The sequence below is a fragment of the Sus scrofa genome, chromosome 1 (assembly GCF_000003025.6).
Source record: "Sus scrofa isolate TJ Tabasco breed Duroc chromosome 1, Sscrofa11.1, whole genome shotgun sequence".
Taxonomy (NCBI): Eukaryota; Metazoa; Chordata; class Mammalia; order Artiodactyla; family Suidae; genus Sus; species Sus scrofa.
Window position 1 is genome coordinate 113737163 of NC_010443.5, and position 18569 is coordinate 113755731.

Genomic DNA, 18569 nt, shown 5'->3' on the forward strand with positions numbered 1-18569 from the left:
TTGAGACTGTATGTTGCCTCTAACCTCATTATTTAAAAAGTCATTCTGGCGAGTTCCCGTCATGGCTCAGTGGAAACGAGTTGGACCAGTATCCATGAGGATGCAGGTTCAATCCCTGGCCTCACTCAGTGGGTTAAGGATCCGGCATTGCTGTGAACTGTTGTGTAGATCACAGACAAGTCTCGTATTCCGAGTTGCTATGGTGTAGGCCTGTGGCTACAGCTCTGATTTGACCCCTAGCCAGGGAACCCTTCCATGTGCCACAGGTGTGGCCCCAAAAAGACAATAAATAAATAAATAAATAAATAAGTACTTCCGAATGTCTGAACCAGGTGTTTCTTATTGGCTCTGGTCTACCACATCTGTTCCTTGACTCAGTAGAAGTGCAGTTGTTTGGCGTCATTGTTTATACAGTTGAAGCCACCCGAGCCCATCCATCCACATTTCTTCTAGCTAACTAGCTTTGGCTTCTCTTTTTCCCAGAGGCTGTCTGTGCCCCTGCTAGCCCTCAAACTCCTTCCCGACACTAATGTCCTGGACATAGTACTTGCCACTTGGTATTGAACACTATAGCTTTGAAATCAAGGGCAGGCTGGGAACATGTAGTTGGGTGGATTTCCCAGAGGATGCTGGAGGGAAAACAGCTGTCGACTTCCATTTCAATTTGTCAAGGAAGGCAGCTGGAATTGTTAGGCCATTCAGTTTCCTGGGATCTCTTGGGGGAGGACAGGGCAGAGGGACCTCCCAGGAAAGGATGGGCCAGAGGAACCCCAAAATCGTAATTCTTACTTAAAATGCTTGCAGAACTGATGGTTTATCATCTCATAGTTTTAGCCCAATTGTAATATCTATTTTTGGAGAGTTCCCATAGTGGCGCAGTGGAAATGAATCTGACTAGGAACCATGAGGTTGCAGCTTCCAACCTTGCTCAGTGCGTTAAGGATCCGCCGTTGCTGTGAGCTGTGGTGCAGGTCACAGACAAAGCTTGGATCTGGCATTACTATGGCTGTGGTGTAGGCTGGCAGCTGTAGCTCCAATTAGACCCCTAGCCTGGGAACCTCCATATGCTGCGAGCGCGGCTCTAAAAAGACCAAAAAAAAAAAATCTATTTTCATCTGATCCTGAAAATATGGTGCCAGTAATTACCTGCTTCTTGATGAAGCATATTTTAAAATTGTATTCAAGCAGTAGTTTCACAGAAACAAGCTGGAAGCAACCTAGATGTCCATCTCTACAAGAATGGAACAGGGATATCTGTTGGAGGCAGAATGTTCTGCAGCAGATGGACATATCACACCAGGTGTGCATACCAGGAGAATATGGAAAGACCTTAAATATATAGAGTTAAGTGCAAAAAAGAAATAGTGTAAGATCTATAGCATAACCTGAGTAATGTTAATAAAAAATACAAACAACCTCTAAATGGCAATGCATTTTTTACAAGTTCTTGTACTTATATCAGGCCATGGAGCAGCCATATAAGAGCTCATGCTTAGTGTGTGGAGAGAAATTGGAGGGGGGGTATGAATTAGTTTTCTATGGCTTCTGTAAAAAATTGACACAAACTGGGCAGCTTAGAACAGTATAAATGTACTCTCTCACAGAAGTCCAAACTCAGTATCACTATCAAGGAGTCAAGGAGTTTGTTCCTCTGGAGGCTCTAGGACAAAATCCATTCCTTTCCTCTTCCAGCTGCTGGTGGCTGCTGGCATCTGTTGGCTTGTGGCTTCATCCCTCCAGCCTCCAAAGCCAGCATCTTCAACTTTCTGCTCCATTTTCACATCTCCTCCTCTCTGTGTCAGATTTCCCTCTGCCCTCATGAGGTTACATGTGATTGCATTTGGGACATGCCTAGGTAATCCAGGATTTAATCTTCTCATTTTAAACTCCTTAATCACATCTGTAAAGGTAAGGTGCCTATAATGTAACACTCACATGCTCCAGGATAGCCATCCACAGGGTCCTTTTTTTTCCTTTTCCTTTACACCATTTGCATCCAATCTCTCAGCAAATTATGTTGGTTCAGAACATTAGGAATTGACCAACTTCCATCACTTCAGTGGCTGCCAGCTATCCCATTTGAAACTGCCATCACTTTTCACTGGTCTCTTGGTTTATTCCCTTGCTTCTCTACAATGCTTTTTGTCTATGCAGCAGCAGACTGTCTCCTTTAAAATTCCAGTCATATCATGTTACTTTTTTTACTTCTCATTTTGTCTCACCCTGCTTTATTTTCTTTTAAAGTATGTATTCACCAGTTGTCATATATTTATTATTGTTTATTGTTTATCTTTTCAGTGAAAAGCTCTGTAAGAGCACTTTTATTCCCAGCAGAAAAAAAAAGTGCTTAAAACATTTTAGACATTCCAAATAGTTGTTGAATGAACTATCCAGAGCAGTGTAACTAGGTAAAGGAAATGTGGACTTTGAGGTCATATTGACTTGGAGTTCCCAGCCAGACACGTCCCAGTCAAATCATTTTGTGGAGGTTAAACTCTCTGAGCCTTAGTTTTCTAATCTGCAAAATGAGAATTATAATTCCTATCTGGCACAATAATTCTCAGGGTTAGAACTATTGAAGCTAAGGCACTTGCCATTCTGTTTTATATCTTGGTGTCTCTTTGTTCCACTCAACTTTGAGATCCATGGCTTTATGGTAATAGTATTGATTGGGAGTCACAGAATACCACATAATAACTCTTAATAACTTCACATCATGTTTTTTTCCATGGAAAAACATTCCTCTTTGTGTACTATGTTAACGTCCAATAAAAGGTTGATTAGTGTATACATTAGGATCAAGTTAAGCATCTCAGTATCTGGGCAGTTGTGCCTGTCCCATCCTCTGTGAGGGGGGCTCTCTTGCTCTGTACTTTGACAGCTTTGCCAGCTCACTTCTGGCACAGCCCTGACCACAGTCCAAAGTAATGGCCTATACAACTGCTCTACACCAGAACTTTTTGTTCCAGTACCATGTTTTAGTCATCTGACTGTATTGACTATTGAGTGGATAAATGATATGAATATACGTTTTAGTTCACCAATTCTGTTCAATTAATCGAACATCAGTTGATGCCTTGAGTCTTGCTATTTTTGTCTTGGGATTGTGTTGTTATGCTCTTTCTGAGGATGAAACCTCTAATCTTCTGCTGTGTCTGGGGAGAAGAAATTACTAGGCTGATCAATGAGGGAGACAAGATCAGAGGCTCTAACTGCCCCTTGAAACAGCTCTCATCAGGCTTCCTGTTTTTAGCCTTTTCTTCATCCCTCCTTCTAGATCTACCTGGTGCCTCTAATATCATGGTCTATGGGAGTTCTGAGGGATAAATTGGGCTGTTTCTTTTCTTAACCAAAAGGGCTTGGAATTCAGCTTTATCAGGACCGCTCAGCCGGGTACGACCCATCCATTTGCTTTCTTGCTTCTAAAAACCTGTTGCTTATTTTGCCCTTTCTGTTCTTTGTCATTGTGAGCTCAGGCCTCCTCATGCCCCATCTTTTTAGTGGTATTTAAGTAAGAAAGGCCACTGTGTGCATTCAGAGCACATCTGTATTAGTTTTCAGTTGCTGCTATAACAAATGACTGCTGACTTAATGGCTTAGTGCAAATATATTATCCTATAGTTCTGCAGGCTAGATGTCCAACATGGATCTCACTGGGCTAAAATCAACATGTTGGCAGGGATGGATTCTTCTCTAGAGGCTCTGAATGAGACTCTCTTCTTGCCATTTACAGCTTCTAGAAGCTGCCTGTTTTCCTTGACTTGGAGTCTTTTCCTGTCTTCAAAGTCATTGACTTTGGGTGACTTTCACACTGCATTACTCTGAATTCCTCTTCTTTGTCTTTCTTCCACCTTTAAAGATCCTTATGATTATACTGGGCCCACCTTGATAATCCAGAATAAACTCCCTATCCTAACTTGAGCTGATTAGCAATTCCATTTGTAACCTTCATTCTCCTTTGTCACTTAAGGTAACTTATTCACAGTTCCCAAGAGTTAGGATATGGAAATCTTTGGGAGGTGGGGTTTGGGAGGGCGTTATTCTGCCTCTGACTGCATCACTAACTGGAATTTAGAAATTTGAAATTGAATTTTCTAAATTACCAAAATAAGTTCACTTGCTACCATCTCTTTCAAAACTTAAAATGACTCCAGGTTCCAAAGAAACTTAGATTTTTCATACAATCTGCACTTTTTAAATTGTGTATTTAAGGTTCTAAAGGTGTATAGCAAATGAGTAATACTTGCTCAGAAATAATTTCATTCTGGAAACAGAGTAGGGGAAATTTTTTTTTTTTTTTTGAGATATAGTCGACATATAGTGTTAGTTTCAGGCATACAAAATAATGAGTCAACTTATATATACTGCAAAAAAGGGTTGTTTTTGAAGAACTTAAAGTAACTGCAGTGGGTTGAATAGTGTGAATGTGAACTTATTTGGAAATAGGGTCTTGGCAGATGTAATTAATTAAGGATCTCAAGATCACCCTGAATTTTGGGTGGTCCCTAAATCCAATGACTAGAATCCTTATGAGAGAAAGAGGATACACAAAGGAAAAGGCCATATAAAGATGGAGACAGAGACTGGAAGACATCTACAAGCCAAGAAGTGCCAGGAGCCAGCAGTCACCATAAGCTGTAGAGGCATGGAATATATCCTCCCACAAACCCTCCAGAAGAAACTTAATTTGCTCATACCTTGATTTTGGATTTCTGGTCTCCACAACTATGAGAGAATAAAATTCTGTGTTTTTTTTTTTTTTCAAGCTACCCAGTTTGTGGTAAATTGTTGCAACAGCTCTAGGAAACAAATTCAGTAATCCTTCAGCCAATTTCTCCTTCCAAGCAACAAATACACAGGTAACTTCACTTGATTCAGAGAGGCTGTTTGTTCACTGTGAGAGCTGCCCCTGTGATGTTCAGAGTGTTTAGAAGCCATGTCTATAAAGGCAATATCAGATGGAAAATTAAGATAATCCTTTGGTTGATACAGGAAAGAAAACTCACATTTACTGAACTAGGCTTTGTGTTAAATGTTTAGAATCATTATTTTATGTAATCCTCAGAATATCTCTATGTGGGAGGCGCTATAATAAACTCTTTGTGTAAGCTTGGAAACCATACCAGAGAGAGGTTAAGTAACAGAGAAGATTCTAAACCAGGTGTTTCAAAACCGTAAGTACTCATGCCTTAACATTGGGTCCTAACTGGAAGTGGAACCTCATCAAATCATCTTTATAATTGTTCACATTCTCCCTTTCCACTGTCTAAGTAGGAAAGGCTAAAAAGTTCAAGGTTTCCTCTAGCCAACTCATAAAGTTTAAAAAAAAATGAGTTAAATAAATCTAGAATATTTCATATTCTTACCATACCCAAAGGCTTTTTCCTAAGAGAAACTTCTAAGGATCGAAGTCATTAAAAAATGTTAGAAGCTGTTCCATAGATCTCACTGATACTCATTTGATTAAGAAGAATTATCTTTCCTCACAGCTAGGCTTTTGTCAGAGATGGGGAAAGATCACTGAACTGGCAGGTCAAAGGCTTAGAGAATTCTTTACCAAGATAAATAAGGAAAGGTTGGGGAGGACCAGAGAAGCTCTTTGGGACTTCTTATGGTTGGCAGGGCAATCATTCTTTCTGGTGTCACCACATAACCTTGCTCTATTTAGAAAATGAAGGCCATTTGATAAACCTGATGTGAAATGGGTTACCTAGTGGATTGTTTTCATGGCTAGCACCTTGAGCAAATTCTCTTTTACTTTAACCCAAATTGGTTTAAACAAATTAAAAGCCAAAACCAGTGAGTAGCTCTGACTTCAATCCCAGGTCACCTCTTTGTTATGAGTTTGAGTGGAAAATTAAGCTCACGTGTCTCTGATCCCTCACTACTGAGAATCTGTCTTTTCCTGCACTTGGGATGCCCCATTTTGGTGATAATCTCAGGGTTTACTCAGCCCATGTCATTAATCTTGGCTGCAACTTCTTTGTGGATAGAAAACAAACAAAAAAAAATTGGATCCTTCTATCCTGCCATCTGTCACTCTTTTCACAGCCTAGGAGTTGGCTGCTCCAGAGCTGGGCTTGACTTGTCTGGTTGCAGGAAGCTTGGGAGCTTAAGAGCCGGGAGCTGAACTGTGACCCCTCTGTTGTTGGTGGTGTCATGGGTGGAGGGAAGCCTGCCAATGGGAGTGGGGTAGGAAAAGTGCAGGATTACTCCTTGCCCAGGCCTGTGGCCTTTCTTCTCCAGTCTAAGGACAACTCCTTGTACCTTCAACCCTTCTTCCTCTATCCACTGGACATTCTTCCTCTTCTTCTGCCAGGAACTGTGCTTGGGCTGGCCTCTCAGGCTGACACCAGTATTTTCCATAGGTTATTGGTTGGTCAGAATAATCCAAGTATGTGTGCTTTCATCAGGGCAGTGGTAGAAAATAAAATTGGTCGGACAGTAACCAGCCAAACTGTGGTGGTCCTGAGATGCTTGGTTAAGGGCTTCTCTGAGGGTTTTGAGCTGGAAGGGAACCATTTGCTCTAAATCCCATTACTTCCAGCTACTGCAGCATGTGTCTCAAAGATGTTGATTTTCTGGCAGTGTCCCTGGGTATCAGAGGCAGGAAATGGTGAGAGACAAGTTACAGTGCTCACTCCTCCTGGCACATCCAGGGAGCCTTCTTGGGATCTTCTCCCCTCAGTCACTTACCCCTCTCTTTCGGATGCTTTGAGGAAGCTGGAGACTTGGGGCCTCTCAGCAACTTAAATGTGTACTAGACTCCTCTATGTACCAAATCAGCTGTTGACCACATCACCTTGCCTCTGTTCGTTCTTCCTTTGGCTGCTGCTCCAACCCACGGTATGCATTAAAGAAGGAGTTTGGAAGGAACACTTCTTTAAGGACTTCCTTTCCTTTCAGGTGTCTCAGGGGCAGAGTGTGGCGCAAAATGAGCATGAGGCAAGGGGGTCAGAATCCCAAGGTTTGGGATGGCTCTGCTGACACAACTTGGCACTTCCCCTCCCCAAGATTCAGTTTTCTCATCTGTGAAGTAAGGGGTTAATCAAGCTAACTCCCAGAGGTACATCCAGCTCTACTGTTTGATGATTCTGGGATTTGAAACTACTTAGTTCATATTGTTTTCTGAAAACTTGACGTTTTGGTTGCAGTGCTTCCTCCTCTCTCTACACTGAATGTACAGAATGGCATTTTAATAACCTTGGCGTTGACACATTTTTAGAGCAGTTTTTTTTGTTTTGTTTTGTTTTGTCCCAGTGAATTTTCAGAGTGCTCTAGAGAAGCATAAAATTGAAATAAATTATACTTCTTAATGTGACCCTCCTCCCCCTCCCTCATCCTCTGTCTCTGTCATTAATGAGTGTGTCTGTTTGTACCTGTCTCAAGATTATTTGTCTGCTGAAAGCCCAAGAGATTCAAACAGCACTTCTGAGATTCTTGGATGCTTCTGGAAGTAGGCTACTACTCTGCTCTCTGCTTCAGAAGAGAGGGTGGGTTCCTGCCCAGATCACTTCTCATCTCTTGAGTCCCAGATCTCTGGGGAGATGGCTCTGCCACTAACTACCTGTATGAGCTTGGGAAGTTATCAGATTTAAAGCCTCAGTTTCCTGATGTGTAAAATGGGGGTCACAGCAGCATTTACCTCATAGGGTTCTTAGAGACTTCCTGCCTCAGAATCATCTGAAGTATTTGTCCAAAATCCACATTCTGGGCCCTAGCTCAAACCTACTGAATCAGCATCTCTGGAGGTGGGGCCCATGATCTAGATTTTTTAACAGCAATCCTAAGTGACATTTTTGTATGATGCAGTCTGAGCCCCATCCCTTAAACACAGCATGCTTCTCAGCTCCCATAGCTTTTAACCTGCACCAACTTAAACATCACCTTGACTATGAGAGGTAAACAGGGCCACCTCTCTTCCTTTTTATGCCCAGGAAACTACTGTCCAAGGTCACACAGTGTTCCCTAAACCCATTACCAGCTTCCCTCTCCATTTTCTCTCCTTTTGCTGAATCTTCTTGAAGGAAAGAAAAGATGAAGGTATACAGCCAGTCACAGAATCTGGCTTGACTCCTTTTCATTTCTTTGTGTTTAGTGGGTTTCCTTGCTCCTGTCTGGCAGATAGCCATCGTCTCCCTTTATAAATGTTTTTATCTGCTGCTGCTTTTATCTTATCAGACTCACAGTATGTCTTCGTCTGTCTTTCTACTCCTTAAGATAATTCCTGCTTTGCTATATGTCATAAATGTCATCTCAGTCACAGCTCAAAATAACAAATAGGTCTGTTTCCAGTGTGGAAATAAATCTGGCAGTGCTTTGCTTAGATAGAGGTGTGAATTCTGATCTCTTACCCTCTGTTCTCTGCCCTGCCCTTTAAGGAACTGGGCCATACATGTTAAGAGATGCAGAGGACGTGGGTGCCCTGGCATATTATGGGGGACAGTTCTGAGTGTTTTCAGTAAAAATGAACTGGGAGAGAGTGGGGTGCTGTAGCCTAGACAAGTTGGAGCAGTGTCCTGGGGACATGGCTGCCTATACCTATAGTTGAGAGATAGGAAATAAGCCGGGATCAGGGTAGGGTTATAGTCACCCTCTCCACAAACTGAGTAGCCAAAAAGAGAATTTGCTTTTCTGAGAGGAGAAAGTGACACCACCCCCTACCTCCAACCTTTGCCTGGGCCCCTTTGTTTGCAAGAAACATCAGATTTGCCTGCTGGAAACTGAGTAAGCAGAGTCCTGGTGGCTGGGGTGGAGGTTAAGGATGGATAGGTGCTTGTTCTACCACCTGGGATGTTTTAGAGCCACCACTGTAGGACAGTGAGAGATGGCAAGATAGAGGTGTAGTGGGGATATGAAACCAATAGACTCCAATACCTATCGTTAGCCTGTTAAAAAATGTGTTGCTGTTTATCTTTTCTTTTAATAAAACTCACTATATACCTGCAGATTTTGGGCCTGGCTGCCCTCCAGAATGGGAGGACTCGTGTGTGTGTGGGCAGTTAACCTGGGGGCTTCATGTCATGGGCATCACAGATGTGAGTTTCCCCAAAGGACAATGGGTTCCTTTAACAATTTCATCACAGACCAGCATTTCCCCACTGCAGCACTATTAACCTTTTGGGCTGGATGTGTCTTTGCTGTGGGGAAAGCCCTGTGTGTTGTCAGATGCCCAGCAGCTTCCCTGGCCTTCACTGTGGCTGCCAGCATCACATGCCTGTCAACTCCCAGTTGTGGCAACCAAATGTCTCTGGATATTGTGAGATATCCTCTAAGGTTCAAAATTACCCCTCATTCAGAATTGCTGTCACAGCTAAGCAAGAGTAACATACTTTCAGATACTCTGGAACTCAGACTAGTTATGAAAACACAAAGCCTTTCCATGAGGATCTGTGGCCAAAGAGTTATCCGGAGATGTCAAATTTAGCAAACTCTTTGCTCATTCTTTGATATCTCAGTCCCTTACAATGGCCCGTATCATCTGGAACCTAACCTCTCCCCATCTCCCAGGCTTTAGAGCTCCCCTTCCAGTGCTGGCCTGGGGCCAGCTCTCACCTTTGGTTTCATTCTAGGTGCTACCATGTAGCCAGACACCCTCCCCCTGTAAGGCTAGCTTCTAAGACTGGTCCCTGCATAGATCACCCCCAGGTTCCTTCAGCTGCTGCTCCTCAGCCTAGAAATCACCTTTTCAAACTCCTTCCAGTCTGAGTCACCACCCAGCCTGCAGGAACCCCCAGCACCGCTCTAAAGTGTGCCTCAATGGGGAGGGAGAGGCCAGGACCAGTGCCAGCATTCTGCCACCACCGTGCACTGAACATTCTTGGCCTAGTGTGTTCATCCACATGGTGGAGCCAAACCTGCCCTGGGAATTATATAACCTGAGATGATTGTTAAAATCCAGATTCAAGGTCACGCCTTAGGGTGGCCCACAGATAAGAAATATGCTTTTTCGTAGGCACCCCAGAGGTCAAGAGTGATCCAGAGGTTGAGCCTGTTCCCCAGCAATTCAATCTTCCATTTTTCTACCAAGCCCTTCCTTCTGCTTGACCCTGCGTTTGCCAATTGAATTTTCTATCCTTTGTATCATGTATTCCTAGTCATTTATTTCTGTTGAAAAATCTAAAGTGAGACAGTTGTGAAGAAATCTGAAATCAGCTAGCAGATACTCATGTGATGCTGGGGTTGGAGGCTGTGGGTGGTGGGGAGGTCTAGGGTTATGAATCATAGCACTGGCTCAGGTTTTGCTTCTACATGGCTGTATCCTTCCCTTCTCTAGCCTCTGTTTCTCCATTGGTTAAATGAGGTTAGATAGAAAGTAGATTTCAAGATCTTTTTAAAGTGGTGGAATTCTGTTCTGCCGTCAAATGAGAACTTACTTGAAACTCCAATATAAAAAGTAGTGAAAGCTCTAAAGAGAACACAGCCCTCAAGTTCCACACTCTGAACCTCTTCTGTGGCTCCTCCTGTCCTTGAGGCTTCACTAGAGGATTCCAGGGCTCCACAAACACAGAATGAGGTCCACAGGGCCTGAGCTGTCCCTGCCTTGGCGTTTGTAACTGCCTTGCGCAGTGCCTGACCTCTGGCCCTAAGCAACCACAACCTCATTTTCCTTTCCCACCTTAAAGTACATTAAATGAAAATACTCTCCCGCTCCTAGGTAAAAGCTCTAGCAGGCCCATAATTTCCAGCTCACTCTCAGTTAACGTGGTCATTTTAAGTCTCAAAATATAGTCTCAGTTCAACTGTGTTCACTCCAAGAGGTTAACAAAAACTCTGAACTTAATTTTATAGCACTTCTTTACCCCTTGTTTGTCCCACTCTGCTCCTGTCCCCCTTCCAGGTTGCTAGGCAATTTGTGACCTCTCCAGGGTCAGAGAGGAGGAAGGAATGAGTGGCAAATGAGATGCTCACCGGGTCAGCAGATATTGAACTTTTTCCCATGAGCTGCTTTTCTGGGCTCCTCCAATGTTGTCAGTGATGCAGTGCTCATGCAGATCCCCTGATCTAGTGGAAGCATCTCCTTTCCTGATGGTTGCTGGTGATACTTCCTCCCTAGAAGTCCTCCGTCCCTCTTCAGCTTCTTGCTGCTGAGCTTACTCTGTCCCTTCTGCTAGTCTTACTGGTCAGGGCCCAGAACAATACCATAACCCTCTAAACTCTGAGTAATCCCATGGGAGCCAGTGTGGCCCCCTTGATTCTCTGCTGCAGTTTCCTGAGGCATGAGTGAGGTGGCAGTTCTCCATAGCTGAGCTACCAGGAGCACATGGTAGCCCATCATAGGAGGAGGTGGGCACACGGGGCACAGTTGTGTCTCTCGAGGAGGAAATTGGTTGACAATTCTCTCTGCTTCATACCTTGACTCCTCTTTATCCTAGATCTGGCTCAGGGGCCCAGAGATATATTAGTCAGGGTCCAACCAGGGACATAGACCCTATGAGGATTATGGAATAAGGAATACATTTCAGCAATTAGAGTATGCACAGCTGTGGGAGGCACAGGGGAAGTATAGTTTTGAAAGAGGAGTTGAAGGGTCAGAGAAAGATCATGAAGCAGCCCTCTCAGGTGAATGAGTAAGAGCTCTCAGGGACAACTGGCAGCTGGATTCTTCCAGTTGCTGGAGTAGGGGTGTGAAAGGGAGCAGGCACAAAAGGCTATGGAAGGCCGTCTGCTCTTCCTGGCTGTTCCCTTGGGGTTCGTGGCTCAATGTTTGTGGTGGGCCTGAGGTCTCTGCTGATTGGCAGGGTCAGCAGCTGAGAAGGAATGCTGGAGGCACTGCAAGGAAAAGTGAAAACGACCTGGATCCTGTTGACACCTCTGCACTGGTCTCACTGCCCTAACCACCAGCAACCACCAGTAAGTAAAAGCGGCTGCTTCACTTCTGGCTCCCAAATCCCTCTCAAGTTCACACTTGATAAACTCTAATCCGGAACACTCTATAAAGCTTTCTGGAACATATAGTACCCAGTATAAACAAGCCAGCTCAAGGAGTTACAGAGCTGGTGTTCTCTCTCTCTCTTTTTCAATCTACATTTTGGTTTTTACTCTCACATCTGTTTTATCTTGGCAACTAGTAGAAACTTACCATTTTAATACCCTATTACTCATCCTATGATTCTTCACTTCTATTTAGCACATTTAAATGCTCTCAAAGAAGCAAAAAAGCACAAGCCAATGATGCACCATTTGCAACTAGCTCTTGAGGGAACCAACTAACAGCTGTTCTTCAGCTTTGGGCTACTTTTGAACACGCAGTCAGTGGTGGAAGAAGGTTATGGGGAAAAAAAGCATATTTGTGACACAGTCGAGCTGGTGACTGGGACCTGAGTCATAGTTTCAGATGCTGGAAAAGAAAAGTCATGAAATAATTCATGTTCACAAAGGCAGTTGGTTATATTTTCCAAGTTACAAAATGTAAGAATAAAGTTACTAGTGTGTTCCACTAGCCCCGCATAGAGCTGGTAGCAGCTGTTGGGGATGTTACAGTCAATTAATTTATGATGTTTTCCTATAGTTTAGTGGAAAGCAATGGAGGGGGAGAATGCTGGAAATTGCTTTGAAAAATAATAGGCTGGAGCAGTGATCTGATCTCCCTCTGTGCTTCATTGGGAATTTCTGCAGGTGTGACAGACATCACCACCAAGCCACTGATGTGGCAGTTCATTCTAACCACTGCTGAGGGCACATCCATCTAACATCTTGTGACTCAGTGGAGAGAGGGCTATGAAAGACAACAGTGTGTGGCCTCTCTGGTGAGCTATTGGAAGAGAGGAGACAGAAGGAAGTAAAGAGAACAAGAGACTCAGAAATCTACAGGGCGTGGAAATGTATAACCAGGTGTGAGCAGGTGTAGAAAAGATGATTTATCCTCTGCCTGGGAAAAGAAATGTAGTTCTGTGGGCACTAAATCCCCAAGAATACTTACCCGCCCAAATATATCCTTTTTGCTTACAAAATCTGTGACCTCCACCTTCCCTTCATCAAGCCAAAGAAGGCAATAAATACTCTGTAATAAAAATAACAGTATCAGTAATAATAGCCAACACACGTTGAGCACAAATGTACTGGACTGTTTTAAGTTTGTTACCTATATTAGCTCATTGATCTCTCACAACGACCCTGTAAACTGAGTACCACAATTATCATGATGCAGAACTGGTTGAAAAACATGTCCAGGTAGCAGTGAATGAGTTGGCTTATTTAAGGAATGAAAGCATTAACTTTGAATGCAGACCATGAAATGCATGTTTGGCTTTGAACAAGTTGATTGATATAAATAAGTTTTAGTTTTTCATCTATAAAATGGGAATGATAATAGTTCCTATATCTCAGAGTTGCAGTGGCACTAATATGCCTGGTACATAATAAGAGCTCAATAAATGGTCTTCTATTATCTTTTTTTTTTTTTTTGTCTTTTCCAGGGCCGCACCCGCAGCATATAGAGGTTCCCAGGCTAGGGGTCTAATTGGAGCTGTAGCCACCAGCCTACGCCACAGCCACAGCAATGCCAGATCCAAGCCGCGTCTGCAACCTGTACCACAGCTCACAGCAATGCTGCATCCTTAACCCACTGAGCAAGGCCAGGGGTCAAACCTGCAATCTCATCATTCCTAGTCGGATTCGTTAACCACTGAGCCACGAAGGGAACTCCTGGTCTTCTATTTTCTTTACTTCTTAAGATCTTTTAAATCTTTTTCACTTCAGCTGCCCCCAACCCTTTCCCCATCATATAACTATACCATTGCCATCCAAAATGTGTGTGTGTGTGTGTAGCTCTTTGTACACACTCCTGGTCACGGGGGAAGAAGGGAGATGGAGAAGTGGGGTAGCTGCTCAGATCTCAGCCTAGAACTGGCAACTATGTAATTGGCTGCAACCTCCCTTGGGTGTTATCTGCCTGCCACTTTTTTTTGTTGATTTATTTTGATTTGACACATTAGGGCAGATGGTTGGGGGGGAAGAGGTTAGTAAGAGTCAATATTTGGTGACATGTGAATAATGCGCTTGTGGAATTAGCCTTATCATTTTTGGCTAGTTGCCATGGCTGTGGAAAGTCATGCGTCATGTAAATCAGAATAAAGGGATCACAGCATATCACTGCTCTTTGTTTTTCTCAATCCAAGCATCCCTGTCCTCCCAGTCAAGGCCATGGTCTCAGGCACCTTAGGTACTACACATGGTGGAAGGCTCATCTGTGCCTCTTAATGACGGGATGGATTTTTGCCTTTCTCAAGAATGATGTGTGTTTTAGAGCAACAATTCCAAGACCAATAAACAGGTTTGGGGAACTACCAAATTACCAACATTTTGTTCTGCTATGTAAGTGCATTAAAAAAAAAAAAAAACTACCAGTGTTTATAAAAGAGCATTTTTTTTTTTTTGTCTTTTTAGGGCTGCACCCATGGCATATGGAGGTTCCCAGACTTGGGGTCCAATCAGCTATAGCTGCAGGCCTATACCACAGCCACAGCAACACCAGATCTGAGACGCATCTGCAACCTACACCACAGCTCACAGCAACGCCAGATCCCTTAACCCACTGAGTGAGACCAGGGATCGAACCTGCAACCTCATGGTTCCTAGTCAAATTTGTTTCCACTGCGCCATGACAAGAACTCCATAAAAGAGCATTTTAATGCCAAAAAAATAGGGTGGACATAATTTCAGATTATAGTTCTTTAAATGGAAGAAATTTAAGAAAAAAACTCCATCATCCTTATTTTTCTCATTTCACTGATGAGTTGGGAAAGCCTTTTAACAAATAGGCTACATGAGTTCACTTAATATAAATGCCAGAAGACAGAACACTTGAAATAGAATTTCATTTGGAATTCTAGTTGGATGTGGTTATGGGAGACACCAGGGCACAGGGATTAGCTATTTAGTGCCTCGGTGTGCCCAGTGATAAATGGGTATATCAGTTCCCGCTTTGCTTACTTCATGGGGTGGTTGTGACAATTAGGTTATTAGGTTAGATAATATAGGTGGACACAAATGCTAATGTCGTATTTGGGAGGTCTTTGGGGACAGCAGAATTGTGTCTTCCTTCAGTGTACCCAGTGTCTGTTGCATAAAAAAAATGCTTGATACAAGTCTACTGAATGAATAATATAACAAGTCAAAGACGTAACAACAAAAGCAAGGAGTCCAAACCAGACAGGAGGGAGGGGATCCCCCAAATAGTGGGCTTACCCGAACCTCCTTCTCCTTTATGCCACGACAAATTCTACTTGTTCATAAAGCCTGGGTTTAACACTTAGCAAGAGTTTTAAATCTCCAGCAAACTCCATCTATCTCTGAAATCCAGTTAATTTTCTTTTCCTTGGGGAAGACCTTTCAAGCAGTGACTGTTGGTATGTGTGACACACCTGATTAGGGTATTGACTTTGGAGTGGGTTTGCCTGCTTTCAGATACCGCCTCCTCTTCTTATGAACTGCATGCTCTTTGGCAAGTTCCTTAACCTCTCCGTGCCTCAGGTTCCTTGTTTGCAAGTGGTGATAATAATGGAAACTTCCTCATGAGGCTTTTGTGAGGATTTGATTAGTTAGTGTATGCCAAGTTCTTGGCGTTGTGCCTGGCATATTGTAGGCACTCAGTAAAATGTTAGTCTGTGATTACTCAAGCTCATAGGCTGCAGTAAGACCCCTTCACAGAATGGGGAGATAAATTATCCTTTGAAGGTCCAACTTGATTCCAGCAGTTATGGGCAGATTCTGAGAGAGACTGCTTGGCTTCCAGATCTCTGAGATTTGATTAATTTGATTAGAGATTTTAATGAATTTAAAGTCAAGTGATGTCAGCCACAAGGGCATAGTCACCACCATGGAAGCTAAGAAAACAGGCCCTGAGACAAAGGTGGGCAAAGTCTGTCTGAGCTCTCTTTTGGTTGGCAGTGGTGCGGTGCCAGGATCATTAACCATCTTTTTTTTTTTTTTTTTTTTTTTTTTGTCTCTTGTCTTTTTAGGACTGTACCCGCGGCATATGGAGGTTCCCAGCCTAGGGGTCTAGTCAGAGCTATAGCTACCGGCCTATACCACAGCCACAGCAACACAGGATCCAAGCCGCATCTGCAATCTACACCACAGCTCATGGCAACACCGGATCCTTAACCCACTGAGTGAGGCCAGTGATTGAACCCTCAACCTGGGGTTCCTAGTTGGATTCGTTTCTGCTGCGCCAAGACAGGAACCCCTATTTTACATTTTTTTATAATTTTATAATGAAAAATAAATAAATTTTATAGTGATTTTTATTTTTTCCATTATAGCTGGTTTACAGTGTTCTGTCACTTTTCTACTGTACAGCAAGGGGACCCATTTACACATACATGTATACATTCTTTTTTCTCACATTACCATCATCTTTTGAAGCTCCCCAAACTACTATAAAGTCAGGCCCTGCAATGGAGATAGCTGCTCCAGGCAGTCTGAACAATTGCCACCTTTCACCTGCCTGAGTCCTCTGCATCCCAATCCAGGGTCACAAAATACTTTTTCACAGCCAATGAATGTCCAGTTCTACCTTCAGGAGGAGAATGGCTTTATGCATGAGTCATGTGATCATAATCTGCTGTTTTCTGTATGTCTAACCTAAGACTAAAGGTCAGAGCATGGACCATGGTCAAGTCCTTAAATAACTGCTACATTGGGAAACCTCTTAGAAGACAGCTGTCACCCCTTTTCTCACTTTGATCTTTGTTGGCAGAAGTCTTTCTCTGCCAGCTGACAATAGACAGGTGGGCAACTCCTGAGTACAGAAAGAGGCCAGTGTCCAATAAATTGTGTGCTTTGCCACAGGAATGGATACTGAGCAGGATCAGATCCACCCAGGACTGAAGTCCCAGGTGACTCTTGCTTCTAGCTACTAACTCTGCTGCTGAGACTGGCAGGTAACCACCAGAGACTCAAAGTGCTTTATAAGAATTGACTTGGGAGGTGAAACAAGCCACTCTCAAGCCTCCATTTGTCCTGGAATAACAGTGCTTGTACGGTGGCTTTGACCTCAGCTGTGTTACAATAAGAGGTGACCTCAGAGACAGGAATATGAGCTGGATTACTTTGGAGTGGCTTTCAAAATGCCTGGATCCTACAGCCAGAACTAGGTCTTAGTGGTTAAGGAGGAGCCGGAAAGGATCAGAGAATTTTTTTTTCTCTTTCCCACACACTTGGGGCCTCTCATGCTCTGGTTGTCACTTGTGCTGCCATTCCAGTGCAAGGCATGCACAAAACGCCTTTCTTCCCTGTCTCTGGCAAACACCCTTTCCTCTAAAACCCAGCATAAACAATAGAGCCAAAGGAGCTTAGAAAACCGGTTCAGTGGTTTTCCACCCTTTCACCACCAAATCCCCTTTTATTAGTTTACTCCACAGTCTCCATGTTTTGAAAGATTTTTATCTCCTAGATGAGTAGCATTTACAAGGTAGTAATAAGATAATTAACCAAAGGCTTATCTGATTGCCAAACTGAAATTTCAATTTGCAAATAAGCATGTTGAGTTCATCTAATTCCAGCCCAATGCACAGAAACTTGATGTTTTTAGCAATCTAGGGCAGCCTGATCTCCAATAACTGCAAGTTCAGGGAGGTTTTCTGGCAGAAAATAGAGGAAGCCCGAAGACTATTTTTCTAGGCTTTCTGGAGGCCTGAAGGCCCTTTTGGGAGAACTGTCAATCTAACCCCCACCTCCTTTTTCAAATGAATTCATTTGTTCTGTTGAGGCAAACGAACAGGTTGCTGACATTTATTGCATCTCAGCCATGTACAGGACATTGTGCAAGGCCCTCTCATGGGTGACCTTGTTGAGAATTCATTTCTCCTTTCCGAGATAGGTAGTGCTGTCACATCATCCCTCTTTTATGGATAAGGACCCTGAGACAAGTTAAGTAACTTTCTCAAGGGCACATACCCAGTAGGGTCAGTGTTAGGACCCTGACCTGGGGTTTTCTTGTTTTGTTTTAATATCTTTATTGAGCTATAATTTACATACAACTCACCCACCTAATGTGCACCATCCAGTGTTTTTTAGTATGTTTGCAGAGCTGTGCAACTATCACCACAGTTCATTTTAGTAGGTTTTCATTACCCCACCAAGAAACCCTGGTCACTTGCCAGTCACTCCCCATTCCCCCCAATCCCTCCTGCTCAGTCCTGTGCAGCCACTAATCTGCTGTGTCTCTCTCTGGAGGGACTTGCCCATTCTGGATATTTCGTCTCTACTGACCTAGGTTGTTAGATTCTAAAATCCACGTACATCAAACTCTAGCCCAGGAATCAAGGCAGATTACAAATCCTTTTTCATAATTTTATAGACTCTTAGATTTAACTTCAGAAGTATACAGAACACACAAATGCTCTATCCTTCATGTTTGAAGCACACAAAAAAATGCAAATATTATTCTGTATTGGGGTAAAAAAATGGCATGTAATTATTTAGTTGTCATCTACTTGAATGTGAATGACCACACTTCTTCCCATGTTTTTTGTTTGTTTGTTTGTTTGTTTTGTTTTGTTTTTTTTTTTTTTTTTTTTTTAGGGCTACATCTTAGGCATATGGAGGTTCCCAGGCTAGGGGTC

The 18569-nt window shown here is 43.1% G+C and overlaps 1 long non-coding RNA gene across 4 annotated transcripts in view; it reads left to right on the top strand.

The window, feature by feature from the left end:
* Positions 1-18569, top strand: part of LOC102158936 — a 358073-nt gene that overhangs the window by 311491 nt on the left and 28013 nt on the right. Inside the window, exons 10-11 of one of the 4 annotated variants that reach the window (XR_002344698.1) lie at positions 11742-11853; positions 12619-13393. The exons of the other annotated variants lie outside the window; for them this stretch is intronic. This is a non-coding gene — a long non-coding RNA (uncharacterized LOC102158936). Of the gene's footprint in view, positions 1-11741; positions 11854-12618; positions 13394-18569 lie in introns of those variants that run through there. 4 annotated transcript variants of the gene reach the window in all.